Source organism: Molossus molossus, unplaced genomic scaffold (assembly GCF_014108415.1).
Source record: "Molossus molossus isolate mMolMol1 unplaced genomic scaffold, mMolMol1.p scaffold_m16_p_10, whole genome shotgun sequence".
NCBI classification, from domain to species: Eukaryota; Metazoa; Chordata; class Mammalia; order Chiroptera; family Molossidae; genus Molossus; species Molossus molossus.
The window spans coordinates 66,602,276-66,618,818 of NW_023425345.1; positions in this window are offsets into that span (position 1 = coordinate 66,602,276).

The window sequence follows — 16,543 nt, forward strand, 5'->3', positions numbered from 1 at the left end:
AGATTAGGGTTCTCAATGAGGTGCGTGCAAAAGTCTTTGGAAAGTACTTCTGAGGAAGCTTTTTAAAGCCTGGCCGGGGGACCGACTCAGCTGAGAGGCTTCTCCATTTGTATGTGGATGTCTGGTTGCTCCAGCACCATGTATTGAAAAGACTGTTTTTGCTTCATTATATTTGCTTTGCTTCAGCTGACTATATTTGTGTGGGTCTGTTTCTATACTCCTTTCTGTTCCATTGATCTATTTGTCTATTCTTTTGTGAATAGCACACTGACTTGATCACCATAGCTTTGTAGTATATCTTGAAGATGTGTAGTGTCAGTTCTCTGATTTTGTACTTTTCACTCAATATTGAGTTGGTTATTCTGGGCGTTTTGCCTCTCCATGTAAACTTTAGAACAAGCATGTTGATATCTACAAAATAGCTTTCTGTGATTTTGAGACGCATTATGTAGAATCTATAGACCAAGTTAGAAACACTGACATATTGACTGTATTGACTCTTCCTTTTCATGAGCATGGAATACCTTTTCATTCATTTACTTTGATAGCTTTCAGCTGAGTTTTATGGCTTTCTTCATGTAGATCTTGTAAATGTTTTGCTAGATTTATACCTAAGTATTTCATTTTGGGGTGTGCTACTATAAATAGTAAAATATTTTAATTTCAAATTGTTCCTTGCTGGTATATAGGAAAGTGATTAAATTTTATATATTAATTTTGTATCTGCAATCTTGCTATAATCAATTATTAGTTCCAGGAGTATTTTGGTCAATTGTTTTTGATTTTCTACATAGATAATCATGTCATATGTGAACAAAAACAGTTTTATTTTTTCCTTCCAAATACATATACCTTTTATTTCCTTTTCTTGTCTTATTACATTAACAATTACAGTTTAGGTTTCCTTATCCCAGCACTGGTCTTGTGGTGGTTTTAGCTCTGGGAAATTATAATTCTCTGTGTTCACCAGTCTCTCCAGTTTTTGAGGCAGTGGCTTGTCCTATGGCTTCCCTTCTCTGATGCCTCTGAGAACAATTGTTTTTTCAACTTGTTCAGCTTTTCACTTGTTAGGATAGAGTGGCAACTTGTAAGCTCCTTACATGCCAGACTAGAAACTTGTTGTCTCTGTAACTGGCTTTTAAATACTCAGAATAAAGAAGGCAATAATATCATTCTATTGTGCCCTTGTCAATGTACATCAGGAAAATTATTTTCAGTTCTAGGCATCGTGTTTTAAGAGGGATTTTGATAACTAACATGTCACCCAAGTGGGTGTTCCAAATGTGTCCTATGAAGACCATTTGAAGAAAATGGAGTTTTTAGCCTAAAGAGAGACTTGTGGCAATATGATCACCATCTTAAAGTATTGCAATGTGAGGAAGTACATTTGGATATAGTCTTTGTTTCAAGTAGGAGAATGATGGGTAGCCAGATTGTAGCCAAATATAAGCTAGAACATTCTAAAGTTAGGGTTGTTTAAAAAAATACTGTGTACCGCTCGATGTGTCTCTGTCACGTCGATGTTTCTCTCTCTCTTCCTCCCTCTCTCCCTCCCGCTCTGTCTGAAGAGAAATGCAAAAATGTCCTCAGATGAGGATTAAAAAAAAAAAATACTGTGTAGCGCTGGCCAGTTGCTCAGTGGTTAGAGCATTGGCCTGCAGACAAAAGAGTCACAGGTTCAATTCTGGTCAAGGGTACGTGCCTCAGATCTGGTTCTGTCCCTCGCTCTTGTCAGGGCCGTGCAGGAGGCAACCAATCGATGTATCTCTCTCACATCAATGGTTCTCTCTCTCTCTCTCCCTTCTTCACACTCTGTCTGAAGATAAATGGAAAAATATCCTCAGAGGAGGATTTAAAAAAAAAATTTTTTTTATAACATACTATGTAATTGTATTGTGCAGCGAGTGGGTTTCCAGTCAGTGATGTTTAGGCAGAGACTTGGCAACTAAACAGGGACATTGTGGGGATGTTTGGAGTGGGAGATGTGATTAGAGAAAGTGTTCTCACTCTTTTTATTTATTTGTTTATTTATTATTTATTTATTTTTTAAATTCTCACCCAAGGAAATTTTTTCTTTTTTCTTTTTTTTGGTTCAGATAGAGTGGGAGAGAGAGAGAGGAAGAGAGAGAGAAACATTGACGTGAAAGAGAGACACACATCAAGTGGTTGCCTCCTGCACGACCACAATCAGGTCTGGCGACAAACAGCAACTGAGGTACGTGCCCTTGACTGGAATCAAATCCGAGACTCATCAGTCGGAGGGCCGATGCTCTAACCGCTGAGCCATACCGGCCAGGGTTGTTCTCACTTTTTTTGAACGGCTGGAGCCCTTTCTTCAGGTGAAAGCCTACTGAGGACTTCTCAGTCTGTCTCCATCCCTGGAGAGACTCTCTAGAACTTCCCGGAACAGAGCTTAAAAAGACCAGATTAGAAGATAACTCTGTAACTCTGGTTCCAATTTGTAGATGGCCTTGGTTACAGGTGACTATTTGCCCACATATGAATGTTTTTTCTTTGACACTCAAAAAAAAGTATTGGGAGAAAACCAGGTTGATCACCAGAAAACTTCTAAATAAAAACAAAATCCCCGTCATATATGTATTGGAGGTGAATGACTAGTGCATATTTTAAAGGTAATAGCTACATTATCACAAAAGTGAAATTTTAGTCTGTGCCATCATTTTGATAATTTTTTATAAACTGTATATTATAATAAATCAGTAACTGGTATCTATTATAATACAATAAGAAACAGTAATAAGTAGCAATGAATAGTAATAGGAATAAATGACAGAATGACCATTTGGTACCAGGTCTTGTTTCCAGTGTTTTGGGGAGAGAGGCAAAGTTCAGGGAGGAGCCCAAAGGAGAAAGAGAAAAACAAAAACAAACCAGACCTGGGTGTGGGTTCAGACTTCAAAGAATTTACAAACTGGCCAGAGTTACATGTACATAAGTCACTATAATTTAAAGCAGAGAAAGATAATCACTCTCAAGTATGTGCTGAGTGAGTTCAAGGAGAGAAGAGCTTTCCATGGTGTGGGGATTAGGGAGGCTACTTGGGAGCAGTGGTGTTTGAGAGGGCTCTGCAGGACAGCTCGGCACAGAGGTGGGAGGAAAGGGATTTCAAGCAAAGGGATTAGGAGAGAAGTTGCTGAAATGCAAACCTGAAACGCATACACCAAGAAAGGTTTTACTGCGCTAGTCAGATGCCAGCTGGAAACAATTCACCGCAGATGTTCTCTCGAAGGCGCTTTACCGCGAGGACCGCGTATAGATGCTGGGCAGAGCTATAGGAATAAACAGGCACATTGAGGCACCCAGACCCCAGCAATATGGGGGAGCCATTACCACTCCAGGGATGAAGGGGTAAACAGAGGGTTTCTTGTTAAAGACCCTAGTGAGGGCCCTGGAGGAGGGGTGATCTGATAAGAGCTGAGGTCAGGGAGGTGTGTATGACCACAGCCAAAGAAGAGGCACCAAAGCCAAAAGTTGGAAGAAATGCCCCGATTTCTCTGCTTCTCTGCTTTCTTATGTCAGTGCAGCCCATCAGCCAAGCTCACAAGCCAACAAGCAAGGGATCCTGGGTGACTTAGGCCACCAGCATCAGCCTCCAGGTAGGGCACAGAACAGGACAGAGAAGGACACAGAATACCATTAGATGAAAGATGGGAAGCTTACAGAAGACTTTGGATCATCTTAATGATGAAATTAAACTGTTTCTACATGATCTGATAGTTAATGTAGAGACACTGATACTTAATCAACAAGCGTGTGATATAACACAAATTCCAGAAGTGGGCAAGCCCAGAGGGGCAGAACTCCATGTTGTTATCAGTGTTCACTGTTCCTTCTGCCATTTTGCACCCCAGTTCTTACCATGTGGCTTTCGCCTCTATAGTCACCTCATTGCTAAACTAGGTCCACTCCACCTCTCCTTTTATCTCCACTTCTAGACAACAGTAGGAAGAAGAAAATGACGAAAACACCAAACTTTTCCCCAGATCCACAGCAAATTTTCACCACAGGGTCAACCTCAATTGGGGAAAAGCATATTGTTACTCTGAATAAAATTAGGTTAGGGTTTTCTTTTAAAGAAAAAAGAGAAAAATATTATTGGGTGGAAGTTAGCATCAATTGACATAAAAGAGAAAAAAAAGCTTGATGGGAGAAAGCACTCTATTAATTTTCTGAGCTTCTAGTAATTCCAAATGTGGGTGTTGTTGCCTCAGTGGAAAAGTTGGGAGGAGGAGTTATTTAAAGAATGAAGAAGCCCTGGCTGGTTTGGCTCAGCAGTTAGAGCGTCGACCTGCGGTCTGGAGAGACCCGGGTTTGGTTCCCGCTAAGGGCACATACCTCAGTTGCAGTTTGTCCCCGGCACTGGTTGGGTCGTGTGGGTGGCAACCACTCGATGTGTCCCTTTCACGTCGATGTTTCTCTCTCTCTCTCTATTCCTCTCTCTCCCTCCCACTCTATCTGAACAAAATATCGAAAAATGTCCTCGGGTGAGGATAAAAAAAAGAATGAAGAGGGTTTCTGAGGTTTGACACATACTGAATTTGGAGTGACAGCAACATGTAACATAATGTCTAAGCCGTGATGCAAAACAGGAAAGAGGATAGGACCGGAGATAAAGAATTGAGTAGTATGATAGATTGAATTATTGTTTCTAACTCTTTACTTCTATAGTTAATAAAATTATACACGCATGCCCTCTGCCACGGCAAGCCAAGTTTACTCACCAGCTCCATGAAAGTTGGGTTTGGTGACATACATTTTTTGAGCAATGGTTTGAGAGCAGAACTGGCATGTGCCGATTTTAGACTGAAATATTTCTGCTTGCTGTTTGAGATTCTAAGCTCCCTTATGAGAAGAGAACTCCCTGATCCTAGGACAAAGATTCACGAAGTAAATCAGGACGAATGCCCAGTCAAGCCCAGTCAGTGTGCAAACTCATGAGGTAGAAATAGATGCTTGCGGTTGAAGCCATTGAAGTTTGAGGTGGTTTTGTGATGCAATGCTATTGTAGCGGAAGCCTAATTAGTACAGCTGGTCATTTCCAAAGACACAAGGAAATATGGAAACGGCTTCACCCCCATTAGGATGACTATGATCAAAGACAGATAAAATGAGTTTTGGCAAGGACATGGAGAAATTGAAACACTCATATATTGCTAGTGGTAATGTAAAATGGGATAGCCTCTTTGGAAAACAGTCTAGTAGTTCCTTGAATCATTAAAGGCAGACTTTCCATATGACCCTGTAATTTCATACCTAGATTAGCAAGAGAAATGAAAACATAGGTCTACACAAAAATGTATGCGTGAATGTGGACAGCAGCATTACTCACAATAGCCAAAAAGTAGTGGGTACAACACAGATGTCCATCAAGGGATGAATGACAAACAAAATGTGCTGTGTTCTACAACGGAATATTACTCAGCAACAAAAAGGAATGAGTACAGATGCATGCTACGACATTATGTGAAATGAAAGAAGCCAGACCAGAAAAGGTCACAGATTGTATGATTCCACTTCCATAAAATATCCGGAATAAGTAAATCTAAAGAGACAACAAAATAGATTTGAGGTTTGCAGAAGATGGGAGGAGGAAGGAGGAATGACTGCTAATGGACAAGGGACTTCTTCTGGCGTGATAAAAAAAACGTTCTAAAATTGATTGTGGTGATGGTTTCACAACTCCTACAATATAAAGACCGCTGAATTGTGTTCTGTAAATGGATAAGTTGTATGGTATGGTTTAAAACAAAGAGCAAAGGGAAACGCCACAAAACTGCCAATAAGACACATGCTGGAGCTGGGAGCAGAAAACCAATCCTGCTCTCACGTGATGTGACTGTGACAAACGGCATCTGTGATTGCAAAACCTGGCTGGGGTTAGTGTGCACCCCTCTGTCAGACAGATATTCTCTGTATGTGGCACGAACTTGCCGATGCAGTAGCAAGGCAGATATTCACCAGTAGCACCATTATCTAACCCAGTGGTTTTCAAGCCCTTGTAATAATTATTTCCTTTAATTATGCACACAAACTATACTTGAATAAAATCTAGTTGTAGAACACCCAAACATGTCAGAAATCTATGGAGTAAAACATAGAAGTGTGAACATCTTTCTTTACCAGCCTACCAATTCTACATATTCTCATTCCCAGAAGTAACCACTGGAAACAGCTGATGTATAGTGTTCTAATTTTTTATTCTAAGCATTTGCATAAATATATAGGGAGATATACAGCCCAGTGTTACATAAGTTGGACTATACTATGCAAAATGCCCTGAAACTTGTTTTTAAAAAACGTATCACGTCCTGAAGATCTTTCCACGCATATGTATCACCTGTGTAGTATTTTCATAGTATGCTTATACAGTAGCTGATTGTTCCTTCCCCTATTGAACAACTAGAACATTAAATTGTTCCCAACTGACTGCTATTGCAAAACAATAATAAAGGAATTCTTGACATACATGCGTGTACAAGTATATCTGCAGGAAAGTGTCTAAAAGTTACATTTCTGAGTTGAAGAGAATACACATCTTAAATGTAAGTCACTTTTTTTTTTAATCGGTAGAAACCTTTTCCAAATTAACCTTTCCACGGAAGCCCAGTCTACAGAAAGTTAAGAGAGGAATCATGGATCTGGGGCAGCAAAGCAGACTCCGAAGCTCTAACCCCTCAGCTTCCCTCTCAGCCTCTGCCTTCAGGGCCCAAGGCACCTTCACGGAGCCCCAAGGTTCCAGAGTTCAGGTCGGGAACATTGCTTTAATCAACCCCGTTGACATGTTTATTCCAGAATGTAACGATAGATTTTCAAGCAGGGTTGGTATAACAAATTAATCCCAAATAAAAGAGTTTTAGCTACTTCTGTGTTTTCGTCAACCAGCTGGACCCTTGTCAACCAGGATGACTTGCAGAACCAGTGGTGACTAGAGTTGCTAGAGAAGGGCCTGGGGGAGGCCAGCTGACTGCAGGAAGGGGCTGGACCCTGCTGCTGTGTCCCATAGCAAGCTGCCTGCCTAGGTGGCTCTGGGAGCTGAGGGGGTGGGGGAGGGGCGGGAATAAAGCGTCCCTTTCAAGCTACCACTTGGCTTGACCATATCGTCAATGTTTCACGAAGCAAAACTAGATGTCAGGACGACAGAGTAATTCGGACGCTAGATTTTATACATCTTTCTTACCTATGGTTCTGTGTTAAATCCCAGCCTTAGAAATATGAACATCTTAGAATGCTTATATTACCATCAGCTAAAGGAATACATCTGGATAGCAATAAGTCTTTTGCATGCCAACACAAAACATAAGTGAAATCTTTAAAAAATTAAGTTCAAGAGCATAAAATACTTCCACAGCAACTCCTTTCAAAGACACCAACATTAGTTAGCCTGGCCATTATCTTGAACATAGACAACGTATAGTCCTCAATTCCATTTTACAGGAAAAGAAATCGGCAAAGCCAGTTAAAGCGGCATAGCTGGGGCACTCATTATTGGAAGCTGAGGTCTGGTCAATATTTCAGAAAATAAAACTCCCCAACAGTTACAGACATCTTATTCCCACTTCTTGTCACAGCCATTTATTCTTCCTTGAGAGCTGAAGCTGTGCCTTCCATCTTTATATCCCTTGTGCCTTGCATACAATTCAATAAATCTTTAATAAATGAGTTAAAAAAAGTAAATGATGGCCACCAAATCTGAAAGCAGAGAGTAAATAATTCAGTTAAAACACTGTGGCCTCCTAAAGGCAGTTCTTCAAAAAGGGAAAGATCAATCCAGCCAGTGTGGCTCAGTGGCTGAGCATCAACCCATGCACCAAGAGGTCACCACTTCAATTCCCGGTCAGGACACATGCCCAGGTTGTGGGCTTGATCCCCAGTGTGGGGCATGCAGGAGGCAGTCAATCGATGTTCTCTCTCATCGATGCTTCTCTCTCTCTCTCCACCTCTCCCTTCTTCTCTCTCTAAAATACATTTTTAAAAAAGAGAAAGATCTTTTACAAAGCAAACTAGTTCTTTAAAATTGGGGACATGTATACATGTCCCTTATAAAATTCTGGAATACTATGGAAAGATACAAAATGAGAAGCGTCTCTCTGCCCCACTCCCTGAACTCTAGCTCTGATTCCACTTTCCAGCGGTGATTTCTGTTAACAATTTTTTGCTCATTCTAAGTGGGTTTTTTTTGTTTGTTTGTGGTTTTGTTTTGTTTGTTTGTTTGTTTTGCATTTGTGAGTCTATGTATAATAAACACCTCCTAATTCTTTTTGGCCACACAAGATCAGCATCCTCTCCCTGTGTTTTGGAAATTCCGACATAATAAGTAATGGAGCACGTCTTGTCTCTTAATATAGAAGGTAAAAATGGCAGGTGCTCCTTTTACTGGCCCTCTTGCAGCAGAGGTGTAAGCACACATCGAGCATCCCTCACTTCGCCCCGTAGCATTTAGAAGAGAGAGACTCCACGGACACGTAACACCAGGACTCTGCCGCGGAGGCAACGCTACAGCCAGCAGCTGGAAGCAGCAGGGAGCTCATGGAGCTGGCGGGGGGGATCAGCAGCACCCAGATTCCAAGGGCAGCTGCCTGGTGTGGTCTGGAGCTTTGTCACTGCTACTTAGCTCGAAACTGGTTGCTGCAAAGTAGTGCATCATGTTTGCTATGGCCCGGGTCTCACTGCATCCCTGCTTACTGTTTTGTGTGCCTCTCCTCCCCAGCAGCTCAAGGCCCTCCCCCTTCCAAAAACCAGCAGTGCCCCCTTATCCTTGGGGGACATGTTCCAAGACCCCCAGTGGATGCCTGAAACCTCAGATAGAACCGAACCCTATATATACTGTATGTTTTTCATGTACATACATACCTATGGTAAAGGTTAATTTGTAAATTTGGCACAGTAAGAGATTAACAACAAAACGAATAATAGAACACAGAACAATGATAACATATACTCTAATGAAGGTTATGTGAATCTGCCGTTGTGAAGTGAACTAGGGTTGCTTGAATGTAAGCACAGCCCGGCCAGGACAGCAGGTGGGGGGTGGGGGGGCAGCTACAGCCTGGATGCGCCGGCCGAAGGGATGATTCACGCCAGATGGGACCGTGCGGGACAGTGCGAAATTTCACCACACTGCTCAGAACCGGGAGGCATGTAAAACTTATACACTGTTTATTTCTGGAATTTTCCATTTAATATTTTCGGGCTGTGGACGTGAAACCATGGATAAGTGGGTGGGGGACTACTGTACATTTCTTTCTCAATAGCTGCCCGTCGGCTCCTGCAGCGAGGTTTTGCTGGATTGCCTGGAGACCAGAAGTCCGGAAAGCAGCCCTAACCAGTGACTTAGAGGCCGCCCCCAGGCCCTGTGTTGGGACATCACTGAGGAGTGACAATACTGTAGAGTTCTCTGGGATCAGACTGAAACTACCCCGGGAGACTGCACACTGGCTGGGCCGCCTCCCCTTCCTTGCTCTGCTCCCCCACTCTCCCGGCTTCATGCATCTTCCTGGGGCCACTTCCCAGCAACCTGACCTAAGACAGCCAGCTTCCTGGACACTCTGAACCAGACAAACCTTTATTGAATCCCCCTTTCTGTGTAGCCCTGGCCGGTTTGGCTCAGCGGTTAGAGCGTCGGCCTGCGGTCCAGAGAGACCCGGGTTCGGTTCCCGCTAAGGGCATGTACCTCGGTTGCAGTTTGTCCCCGGCCCTGGTTGGTCGCGCGGGTGGCAGCCACTCGATGTGTTCCTTTCACATCGATGTTTCTCTCTCTCTCTCTGTTCCTCTCTCTCCCTCCCACTCTACCTGAACAAAAAAAATGGGAAAATGTCCTCGGGTGAGGATAAAAAAAAAAAAAATAGAGCGTCGGCCGGCAGACCAAAGAGTTCTGGGTTTGACTCCAGCCAAGGGCAGGTACCTTGGTTGTGGTTCATCCCCAGTGCCCAGGGTGGTGTAGGAGGCAACCCATCGATGTGTCTCTCTCTCTTTTCCTCCCTTCCCCCCTCCCTCCCACTCTATCTGAGGATAAATGGGAAAATACCCTTGGGTAAGGATAAAAATAAAAATAATAAAATAAAACAAATCCCCCTTTCTGTCTAAATTAGCCTAAGTTAGGTTCTCTTGCTTGCAATTCAGTATAGAAACAAGCACATGGATATATACATATATGAAATTATAAGTATATTGCTAGGGCCTGGGGTCAATATTGTGCAACAGAGCAAAGAAGTGGAGCAAGTGACACATTTTCCATGCCCCGGATAAAGCCCTGCCTGAAGGACTGCTCATTTATGTGGCCCAACATATCTCCCGTTTTGTTTAAGACAGAGGTCCGGCTTTCTGTTGACTTCCACCCCATGGGTTTGTCATGAAGTTAAATGTGCAATACATGTAAATGCTTAGGATCATGCCTAAACATGGCAGCCATTAGATCATGGTAGCAGAAGCAGTAGGTATACGGCATCATACATGATACCCAAATCCCCCATTTGCCTTGTCTGTCTCCGATGCTCACAGTAGCTTTTATTCTAGTCCCCTTTTTGCGTGTTTTAACGGCTCCTGAGCGCCACCGCGGCTTGCTCACCTTCCTTCCCACTTGCCTGTCCTCTCCCGCATCACATCATCTTCCTCTCCTCCTCTCCCTCCCCAGGGCCCAGAGTGGTGGAGGACTCAGTCCAGAAGCAGCGAGAGAGGCTCTGGAAGGGGACGATCATCCTTTCAGGCCTTTCCCAGCTAGATCTCTTTCTGCCTTGTACTCAAACTAGTTTCTCTCTCTTCTACCTTGGTAGAGTCAGGCGACTCCAAAGACTTTGTTGTTAATAAACAAACAATAATCAAAAGTTAAAGTCATATCTGACCACACTGAAAGCGCACAGCTGCTCCCACGTTCCCTGAATGCACACCCGGTCGATTCAGTCATTCGCTGAGGGGTCTGGACTGGTTTACACTGGCTTCAGTATTTTCCTTTTCAGACAAAACTTTCCATTAAATACTTATAATGCGCAAGTATTCCGCTTGTGTTCAGATGAGTAGTCATGTAGCACAAGGGAAGAATTCCACTGAGGTGTTTGCACGGCCTCACAGAAGAGGCAACTGGATTCTTCGTGGCTCAGCATCAGATTTCTTGTGTGGTGCCGTCTCAGCCTTAAAATGTACCTTTCTCCAAACTCTCATTACCAGGAGACAGCATAAAAATCACGTTCGTGTTGATATGATAAAATATCATTTTATGAATATAATACAGTCTTGATTGCTCATCTGACTTCCCTTGGGACATATAATATCCATAGACATTTTAAGTGAGAACATTCCAGTTTAAATTTTAATGCAAAGCGAAGACATAGAATGATTCAGAGGACAGTATTTTTCTCATGAAACACTAACTACATGTAATTCGAATTTATTTTTCCCAAATTACTGTTTCAATTATTTAGTGGTCATCTTCTGACTTTTAATCCACTCATCAGTTATCAGCTCATATGTGCAGTGAACACCTTTGAAGCGTCTGCTCTGTGCAAAGCTGCACTGTGCTAGGTGATGAAAAGGGGGAGAGAGGGGGACAGAAGTGAAAGTCCCTTCCCCTAAAGAGTTTATAGTTGATTGGGAGCAAGACTTAACATACAAAAAAATAAAATAAAATAAATAATGTAGAGATACTAAATATAAGGCAAGGAGAGAGAAGTACAGGTCAAACAAAGAGAGAAGCAGGAACGTAGGGTGCGTGTGTGTGACCTAAAACCCTTTCATCCAGAGCAGGTTCGAAGCGCAGAGTAACAGGACAGGCAGAGAGCTGCAGACTGAGCCCCACCACGGGGGCTCTTGGAAGCCAGTCTGAGCATTTCACGGTTGACAAAAGCCGGAGGTTATTTGTAGGGACTCAAAGGATCGAATCTGGGGTTTAGAGATTTAAATCTGACAGAAATTATACAGAATGGGATGCAAATGGTTACAAACTAGAGGCACTGTGGTGATGTTGTACGAAATATTTAAATTCTCGTAGATGTAGAGTTTCCACCAACGTTGGTGCACCACTAAACAACGTTTCTGCATACATACTGGGGCCGGCAGAGAATGGAGAGATGATGCTGGAAGCCAAGTCAGCTGTCACAGGTCTAGTCATTCCACGGAACCAAGGAATTCCGAAAGATTTGCTGAGAATGCTTAAGACAGGTCTTTGCCCAGCCGGCGTGGCTCAGTTGGTTGAGCGTCGTCCCATGCACTGCGAGGTCACAGGTTTGATTCCCGGTCAGGGCACATGCCCCCAGTTGTGGGCTCAATCCCCACTAGGGGACATGCAGGAGGCAGCTGATCAATGTTTCTAACTCTCTCTCCCTCTCCCTTATTCTCTCTCTAAGATCAATAAAAACATATTTTGAAAAATTAAAAAAAAAAAAAAGATAGTTCTACAAGGAGCAGAGTTTTCACCACTCCTGGGACATTATGGGTGGAGATGGCAAATTGGATCCACCATTCTTTTAATCCCACCAAGGTGCACCATCTGTTTATAAATAGCATTTTTGTTACGACCCTAATCAAGAGAGATTTAGTTCTGTAGCTGGCCTATTTCTGATTCACTATTGTCTAAGATCTTGCATTCTTTCAAAAGTTGAAACAGAAAACTAGAGTAAATTACACATATCTGCTGCCTAAAGGATTTATATTTTCCTTTTGTTTGTTCTTAAAAATACCATCATTCTACTCATCTGCTGACTGTTCAATTGCAGGACATAGTGGCATACGGCCAGATATCCTGTCCTGTGGTTTCCCCTCCCGCCCTCTCGGGAGTAGAAGAAAGGGGGAAGGGCGTGGAGGGAGAAGAGGAAAAGGCAGAGGAAGTTCTTCTGTTCCACTAAAGACCTCATCCAAAAATAAAAGAAAACTATGTTAGTGTAAATACCACTACAAAGAAAACTTTTGATTAGCCAGAAGCCCTCAGTGTTGTACCTGGCACTGGTTCACTTCTTCTATACAATGAAAAATATGGACTGCACGAATTTCAACAGCACGCTGAAGCGCTTCGCGATGGCACTAAATCTCAGCCTAATGTGCTGACGGAAGTGGCCCACCTGCTCTGTTACCCAGGGCTGGGTCTGAGCTAAAGTGTGTGATGACTTGCTGCTGTTCGTAAGAGGCTGGGCTGCCGGCCGCCCTCCCCAGTGTTCCCTTTGGGGGGTCCTCTATTTTATATTGCTCAACTGTGTCTATTCCCTTACCTTTCTGTAGTCAACTAAGAAGAGAGTCGAGGTTTAACAACATATTCAAATATTTTTACTGATGAGCATTGCCAAGAGAATAATCTGATTTTAATACTTAATGTGACATATTCCACATATCAATAGGGTTCTTCCTTTTCCCCCTCCCTCTCTGTTTTCCTTCTGTTTTCTTCATCACCCTGTGCTTCCTTCCTTCCCTGCCTCCCTCCCTTTCCTCTTATATCCTTCCTCTCCCTCCTTCCTTCTTTTCACCCTTTATTTTTCTTTTTGAGGGGGCATTAAGTCATTTCATATTATGCATGTTAAGAGAAATTGAGGAATTGTATTATGTTCAGGAAACACTGTGCTGCCTTCAGGAAATGGTAGATGTCATCTGACTTACATTGTCACAGAAGACAGGTTTGTCTTGGTCAGGTTTGCAAATGTAGACAATTGGCATGGGCATTCCTGGTCAAGGGAAGCTGTAGTTTGAAGGCATAGGAGAAAGTGTGCGGTGTATGTAGGACACTGATATGTGCAAGTAAACCACAGGCTTTGATCTTGGCTACCTGTTTCCACCAACTGATGCCAACAACGATTGTCTTGTACAGGCACCCATCTTCACGACTGCAGTAGCTGGTGGTGAAGCATCGGGTGTTCTGCCTCTGCGGCTGCAATTGTAACATATTCTGACGGCATGTAGGGACAAAGAACTGTACCAAGAGCCACACAAGGAACATACACTGTGTATTTATTTCCTAGGGCTGCTGTAACAAATTACCACAGACTGGCTGGCTTACAACAACACAGATACGTTATCACAGTTCTGGAGGCCAGAAGTCGGAAGTCAAGATGTCAGCCTGATTAGTTTCTTCTGCAAGCTCTGAGGGAGAATCTGTTCTTTCCTCTCTAGCTTCTGGAGACCACTGACAATCCTTGGTGATCATTGGCGTGTAGAGTCCTCACTCCGGTTTCTGTCTCCATCTTCACATGGTTTTCCCCTCTGTGTGTCTGTCTTAAATTTTCCTCTCTTTTCTTTTATAAAGACAGCAGCCATATGATAGTTCTATTTTTAATATTTTAAGGAGCCTACCATATGACCCAGCAATCCCACCTCTGGGTATTTATCCAAAGAAGTCCAAAACACCAATCTGAAAAAAACATGTGCACCCCTATGTTCATTGCAGCATTATTTACAATAGCTAAGATACGGAAGCAACCTAAGTGTCCATCAATAGATGATTGGATAAAGATGATGTGGTACATATCTATAAGGGAATGTTATTTGGCCATAAAAAAGAATGAAATCATACCATTTGCAACAACATGGATGGACCTAGAAGGTATTGTGCTAAGTGAAATAAGTTATACAGAGAAGGTAAATACCATATTATGTGGAATCTAAAAACAAAATAAACAAACAAAACAGAAACAAACTCATAGATAGAAAGAACAAACTGATGGTTGCCAGATGGGAGGGGTTTGGAAGACTGGGTGAAAGGAGTGAAGCGATTAAAAAGTACAAATTGAAAGCTATAAAACAGTCCCAGAAATGTAAAGTACAGCATAGGGAATATAGTCAAGAATATTATAATCACTATGCATGGTGCCAGGTGGATTCTAAACTTATTGGGGGCATCACTTCGTAAGTTATATAAATGTCTAACAACTATGCTGTACACCTGAAACTAATATAATATTGAATTGCAACTGTAATTGAAACTTTTTTTTAATGGGGAAAAAAAAGACAGCAGTCATTGTAATTAGGGCCCACCGAAATCCAGGATGATCTCATCCTGAGATCCTTAATAATCTGGGAAATGACCATATTTTCATATTTCCAGCTCAACTCACATTCACAGGTACCAGGCATTAGGACTTGGACATACATTTTTAGGGGACAAAATTCAACCCACTATACACTGGTATCTTAAAATATCAAAGATCGAAATCTATAAAGCTTCTACAAAACCAAATCCACATTTAGGCCAATGGAAAAGGAACATTGAGCTCCAGGATTAGTCTGAGACTTGTCACCAAACAAAAGAGAAAACAAACTATTTTTGCTCTCCATCTTTTTACCTGGAAGGATTTCTGTTGAGCTTTGTAAAGAATGCTCTCCTTAAACCCTGATGTCATGTTTACAATCATTTCAGGAACCCAATAGAGGCAAATAATGCTGCCAAGTTACTTCCAAATGTTTTACTGAAAAAAAAAATTAATGATTGCAAAGAGAAAAATCATGTGGATGGTTTTACTAAAGATTATTGTGGGGTTAAGAAACCATGCTCTATTAGCTGAGACTATTTCTCAGGAGACACAATTCAGACAAAGTCAAGACCGATATTGATTACCTCGATTTAACAGTTCTCATACACAAAAGTCAAATGATCAGTTTCAAAAAAAAATCTGTTAGCTTCATTGTTTTAATCTTAAACTAAATGCAAATGATAGGTTTTATTTAATCATCAGAGAGCCTTTGATAGATCATAACTTTATCAAGTTTCTAATATTGTGATGGTGCTATACCCCTGCCTCAGAGCAGAGAAAAAGATAAGCAAGTGGCTCTGATAGGTTAGCCTTTGTGGTAAGCAAACCAGCCAGCGCTCTGCTGATTGCTGACAAGTCTTGTGTTTGCAGTCTTCTCTACTTTGTTGACATTTAAATACATTCACTCACTGGAACTCATTTGATACTTTTGAGTGACAGCCCACATTTACTTCCCTACATATTTTTTGACATCTCTACTATTGACTTTGTATGCAAAGAAGTCTTTTGGAATGCAAACACTTCGGGGAGATGGTTCAATGAGCACTTCTTGTGATCAGTCTGGAAGATGGAGAGACATTGGGTAAATACTTCATGGGACCTTAGAATTGAATTCTTACAGTTCATATTTGAATACGACCACAACAATGCATGTCACTGAAGTGACTTTCCCACCATCTGACATTCGGGAAGACCCATGCATCTGGATCCCTCCAACAATGTAAATTATTAAGAAATGAATTTACCTTTGCACTTACCTCTAGGGACATTTCAACCCTAACCATTATCCAGAAAATGATTTAAATTGATGCATTACTGTTAGTTCCCATGTAAAGGTGACTTTCAAGATGAGGCATTGCCCAGATTTTTGAACTAGATAAACTGGCAGCAGTTTGACAAGAACATATAGTAGTTTGGCATTTTGTTGACATGACCTCAACAAGAAAAATTTGTCAGTTGTAACTACTGGCTTCGTAGACATTTGGAGTTATATATATGCACATCAGAAACACAGAATGGGACCCTCTTATATGATCATGTGACTCTTGAGTATATTTATGGATCTAGGCACCAACACCTGT